Source organism: Corvus brachyrhynchos, unplaced genomic scaffold (assembly GCF_000691975.1).
Source record: "Corvus brachyrhynchos isolate BGI_N302 unplaced genomic scaffold, ASM69197v1 scaffold17, whole genome shotgun sequence".
Classification (NCBI taxonomy): Eukaryota; Metazoa; Chordata; class Aves; order Passeriformes; family Corvidae; genus Corvus; species Corvus brachyrhynchos.
Window position 1 is genome coordinate 16,669,598 of NW_008240046.1, and position 6,610 is coordinate 16,676,207.

Genomic DNA, 6,610 nt, shown 5'->3' on the forward strand with positions numbered 1-6,610 from the left:
ATGGGAGAAAGAGTAAAAGTAAATAAATCTCGGTTACTTAATTGAAAGGCAGAAGCGAGCCCTTTGTGTACACAGGGCTTCAGGGAGAGGAAAGCCAGAGCACGGGGAAAGCAGGGGGAGCTCAGGGGCTCCCCTTTCCCAGAAAGAGAAAGAAGTGTTAGGAGAAGCCCAGTAACTGGGGCGAAAGGCTCAGCGGCACGGAGAGCTGTCCCGCTGCGGGCAGGGAGCCAGGCTTCCCCGTGGCGCTGGGGACCAGTGGGAGCGGGCCGCTCTTGCAGCACCAGTGGCAAACGGGCAGCAAGACTGGAAAGGTGCAAACAAAACTGGTGAAAAGAAAAAACACTTTTTTTCCTCCCACCTGCAAAATCCTGTGCTGCTCGAGGAGTGCCGCGGGATGAAAGAAAGAACAGGGCTTTTTAGCGGGGTAATAAAAGAAGGGTTGACAGTGGTTTGGAGTTTTCTTTTAAATGAGGTGCCTTGGCAAGTGTATTTGCACACGTTTTTCTGCATAGAAGCCAAAGGATCAAACGGGGCCTCCAAAATCAGTTTTATTTAATTATTTAGGGGCAAAGCTGAAACTGTCATTCCAACCTAATATGATAATTGACTGAAAACGAATCTCAAGAAAAGTCTTTTTGGTGTCTCACATACAACCACAAGTTTTTCTCCCTGCATTTATAATCAATGCCCAATAAGTCTCCAAATGCAGAGGATAATGCATATGATTGAACCCTTTCCTTGGAGCTGTGAATTTATTCACAGTGCACTTCTTTGAAGAATTTAGCTCTTTAATTTCAGAGGGTACATAATACCAAAGGGTGCTCTGGATACATGCTTTCATGTAGACACATACAAATCAATCTTACTCCTTCTGTTAATCCCTCGTTCACCCACAATAGTAACAATTGTGATTACCAGCTCCAATTTTATATCTCTCATAGTGTTCTCCACATGAAAACACACTGATGATCTGCAGTTTGCAGTTTTCAGTGTTACTACCACATGCAGAGCAACTCTCAAACATTTCTCTTCTCAAACGTGACCTTTCAGGTACCTCTCTCCATGGTATCAAGAGGAACCTTTCCCCACCAGTCCCAAACTTGTTTGCAAGAATTCAGCCTCTTCACAAGTCAGCCTCTTCCTGGACACTGATTCCAGCATCATTTCCATTAAAAAATCAGGCTGGTAACTCCAAAGAGTACAATCTGTTCCATTCAGCTGTTTCCATTAAGAAAAAAAAAGCAGTCTGTTAACAGATCTGTCCTGAAACTCGATGTGCACATATACACATTTCTAACAAATACCAGTGCTTTTTCTGATACCTCTCTTGTACATTGTGGATGCAGTCAGAAGTGTCTTTTACAACTGGTGTGCAATATTCTTTCAGTGCATATCTGGGTTGAAAAGGGCCTGTTTAATGTCATCAACACTATCTAGAGTCGTGCATACACTGCTAATCAGATGGTGCAATTGCAGAAATCAATGGCCTCTCAGCTTACTCTAGGCCATTATAACTGTGACTATAGAAAGCCTTTAGAAAAATAACTATCACCTCCATCTACTGTCATACTGTCATAATTTCCTACAATCTCAATTTTCCAGCTACCAGAAATAGTGTTTTGAAAATGCAGTTTTCATGCAGAAACATGAAGCTGATAAAATAATAATTTAAAAATGTAATTTAGTTTTAAAAAAGATGTACCCCCACCCATGAGACATGGAACTGAAAATATTTAAGGTGAGGGTTTAAAAAAATTTTAAAAATATTATTCTTACTCAATTTCTCACATTCCAGCTTTTAAAATTAAAGTGTGGATTTAATTTTCACTTCATTTATAAGGTTTAGTTATGGAAATGTTATCACACTATTTGCTGCACAGACAGCTACAGACTCCAAGAGAACCCATTGGTGACTTCCAGTCTTCCTTAGGGAGCACAGCAGCAGTTGTTCAGTAGTTAGCAACATTAATCAGTAGTCTACACCCCACAGTTTAAAGCAGTGAATGGATAAGGTAAACACATATAAATCCTTATGTCTTAGAGAGAAATCTTGCATTAGTCTACCATACAAAAGGGCAAAAAAAAGAAGGTGAAGAAAGCCTTTTGACGCTGTATTGTCAATACAGAAAGTTTCCTAGCACTAGGCGAGAGAGTGGCTGAAGCCCTGGCTGCTGTGGGTGAGAATCAGCTCTTTGGGCAACTGAAAAGGGCAAGGTCAACAGAACACTCACAGCAGAAATTTTATGCCTCAGGAAGAAGTCAAGAGAGAAGTGGCTACATGTAGGTAATTGCAGTGTCAATCTGGCTAACCAAAATACTTAGGTTTCCCTCATATTTTTCTGGGAGGCCAGTCAGATTGGCCTTGAGTCTCTCTCAATGGTCCCAGGTGGTGCCTTCTGTTGTGTGTGATGCAATGGCAAATCTGGGCACAGGACGCTGCAGGACATTTCCTGCAAAATCAGGAGTGGGTTTTACAGCTTATTTCTCAAAGTAATCTGATCTGCTTCCTCACCTTGTATGTTGGTACCATTGTGATTTCTCTTCTTGCATCTGCAGTACTGAAATATACAGAGAAAGAGGGATGAAAGTTTGAGAATAAGCAAAATAAGTGTCCATTTTAAGGGCTGGACACTCATTGTTCTCATCTTCCTGAAGTCAGAAAACCTCTTGATTTGATACAGCACTTAATACCTAGATACTGGAGGGCTGATTCCTAAAATGGTTACATCTTTGAATTTGCAAAATAAAAAGACATAGCCCTGCCCTCCATGTTTACACTGGCCAGAGGGTGGGTTTTTATCATCTAGCTGCATCCTTGCTCTGGAATCTTGCTTTCTCCTCTGAGGCACTGAAATTTCTTAGCCAAACTGAGACCCAAGATCATTGCCTGAGGTTATGTTGCTGAGAAACCCAGGGGCAGCTCTTTCATGTCACAGCATGCAAACTGGAAGAAGCAGAGCAAAAGTGGGGCTGTGTGTGCCAGAGAAGGACTGAGGCACTCTGTGAGTGGTGTGGAGCTGTGTGAAACCTCGGGCAGCTGGACAGGCAATCGTAGCCCTACTTTGGAAAGAAAATGCAGGGGGCCAGGTGGCAGTCAACCAGAAGAGCTGAGATCTAAACAAAAATCTTAAGCAAAACAACAAAACAAAACAAAACAAGCCCAAACCATATACAGGAAAGAAGTCTTTTGGAGTAGCACAGATTTCATTCAGAAGTATTAAAAAAAAAGAAGTTGCCCGTGGTGTCTCTTTCAAAGGACACATTTTACCAGATACCTGCACCAAAAATACCCCAAAACATTACCTAGCTTATTCAGAAAGCCACTAAGGGAAAAAAAAAAGGTTTCTTCAAGGGGAGTTTGACGTGCTGTTTAGCCTGCTCTGTCATTTTTCTTGTCTCTCTTCATAATCTCTATGCAACCCAGAAACAGCCAGTAAAAAAGAGAGACCCTCTGCTTGTTTAATTACTTCCTGAAAATTTGACAACTGCTACTTCGGTCTCATTGGATAATCTACTTTTAAATTACCTGGTCTTTCAAAGACAGCATAATTTGAGTACTTTACTTCCCTCGCTATACATCATGCCTATCAAAATTAAATGCTTCCAACATACCAATGCAGTGTTTTAACATTTCACTTTTGTAATACATTTAGCAGTAAATTTAACTTTTTAACAGATTTTCATACCTTTAGCAGTAAAGCACAGTTAGAAGCAGATCTTTTTTTTCTGATGAGGAAGTAAAATTATGTAAAAAATTATAGAAGTTTATAAAATGCAAAGCTTCGCCTCAAATTCTGTGGTAATTAAAATGTTTTTCTTTATTCCTGCTTAAGAAAAAGACTATTTTATTAGTACAACTAATTTCTGAAGAAAATATGAACTCAGGCATAACTCATTGAGTTTTCATTTTTGCTCTACATATAATCACAATCACAAATGTTATCTCAAAAGAATTCACATTATTTTCCTCTGAATTTCTTTTAAGACTTTTTTTTTCAGAACAATAAAATTATTTACAGAAATCTAGAATAAACTATTCAACGTACTCCTTTAGCAGATTATTCAACTGCCGTTTTAACTGGTGAATATGTCGGTCTTTAGAAATTCTGTTTTTCTGTGATCTATATGATTATTTCTGCTTCCATATCAGAAAACCAAAAGTTGTCTTAACAACACGTATTGATTATCACCAAAATATGCAACAAGCACGTATTCAGGGTGCGGTCTCTGCAGGGTGTGTGTGTTTTTCAAAGCTGAAAGCCTACCCCACACAGTACTAGGATTCCTCCTGTAGAGAAACGGGAAGTGAAAAGCAGTCACAAAAACAGACCTCTCTCCCAGATATTAGCTCTTGAGAATTCCTCTCTCAGGAAATGCTGAATTTGAGGTTGTTTCTTTTTCCTTTTGTTTGTCTGTAGTGACACATGTCAATAAGCCCTATTTTTAAATGAGAGCAGTTTTACTTGCAGGCATGCATTCAGATCTCATGGTGGATCCTGTTGGTATATGCACCACATGTGTGTGCATGCAAGCAAGCCAGAAGACTGTCTACAGCACATGTGCATGTTAATCCAACATGAGCAAAACCAAAAGCAAAGGAGGTAAAGAAACAGGACATAAAAAAAAGGAAAAAGAATGAACCCCCCCTTGCTTCTAAATCATCACAAAGACTGCAATATCCTGTTATCTGTTGTAGTAAATTCATATACAAAAATAAAGAAACAAATGTTGCCCTTCTGTGAAGGGAGATAATAAAAGATTTATTCTTCAAAAAGAAAAAAAATCCAACCAGAGGAGCGAAGAAGTACGTTGTTTTAAGCTATACTCAAGAAAAGCACAGACTGACTGACATAATATTTAAGCAGCCCAAACCTCTTAATATTGCCTATTGAAGTTGTCTTGGGGAGCAAACACTGTAGACATGAGATGAAAGGCAAATAAAAGCCAGTTTATCTGGTTGCCACAAACCTGTTTCTAAACCATGACACTGACCTAGTGAAGATGTCTATGCTGATCTCATTTTTTCCTACTACAGAGCTAAAAGGGACTAAGATACCCCAATTGAATATGCTTTTTTTGTGGAGTCCATAACAGATGCATTTTATCTTAAAGAAAGAATACTACTCGCCAAGTGTTAGTGTTAATTTAAAATATCTATCCTGAATGCCTCCTTAATTCTGTTATTATGGTTACCTAATGGTAATTAGGCTGATATAAGGAAGACTAAAGTGTCAAGTTATAACATTAAATGATGATAAAACTGCAACACCACTTCAGACACCAATACTTTTTAGTTTAATGTCAAGGAATCAAAATCAGTTTCCTGATTCTACCTGTTTCTAAAATTCTGGTTTCTGATTTCATTGATTTACCAACTCAAGTTTCCTCCTTTCTTGTACCATAAATACATTTACATGTTCAAGAAATATTAAAAAATTACAAATCTTGTTAAAACTTCTGAAACTTTCACTGAAATACAATATAAAATAACAAAGAGTATGCATAAATAAGTCTTTCTCTTTTCCCTACTCCAAGATCATAGCAAAACATGTGCAAAGTGAAAACTGATACACAAGAAAAATTTTAGGCACTATTTACAGAACTCACAAGAATAATCTTGACCAGGAATATTTGGAAAGAATGACAGTAATCAACTATGCATAGATTAAGAAATTTTAAAAGGTTAAGGCTGCTGAACAAAATACTTAGAAGTATATGCCTGTGGTTGAATTCTGAGGATCTTATTTAGCTCCCTAATGATGTCTGGCCAACAGTTCCCCCTCATGTTAGTGGAAAGCATCCTGCACTTCTGAAAACTGCAATACTTATTAAACTGCCTGAATAAGGTGTTTGGTTAGGCAGAGGGCACACTGAAGGGAGGGGGTAACCCTCCATATCCTGACATTTGCACACACACTTTCAGTGTAGTTGGTCTGCTCCTGTGCACAGCTGATGCTACTTTTTCTGTGGGTAGCACAGAAACAGCTTTTGCTCTTACAGGGTATTCAGTGGCACACACAGATTGTCTCTGCTTCCAAGCTTTTCACTATTTTAATTTTATTTAAATGTGTAGATCAACCTAAGCTGATACATTAAAAACACAAACCAAAGCATGATAGTTTATTTGAATGTAGTGGATTTTGATTGTAGTTAGTTGATTTTGCATAATCACTGTCAAACTTAGAAAACAAACTTCAGATTTCTGTAAAAAATGTAAATTATGTTATTTATTTATTTATTTATTTAGAAGAGTATTTTACTTACTATGCCATGTTTGCTTAATATTTAAGGTCAGAACAGTCACAATAGAATTAAATCACTCTTCTGAATGAAGTCATGCTCATCCAGTGATTTATAAAAATGGATTAGATCTTAAAAATCAATCATTACAAATGAAAGAATTCCAGGCAACATCCCACCTGGAATTAATATCTAATTAAGTCCTACAATCTCAAAAGGAAAAAAAAACTTCTTTAGTAACTTATGCACTGTATCTGGCATTTTCAACTTTTCTTATATAGAAGCTCTTATATAGTAGCTGTCACTCATGATGTATACTTTTGCTTCAGTGTCAGCTTTCAAATTCATGTTACACTGGGTATCTCTTTAA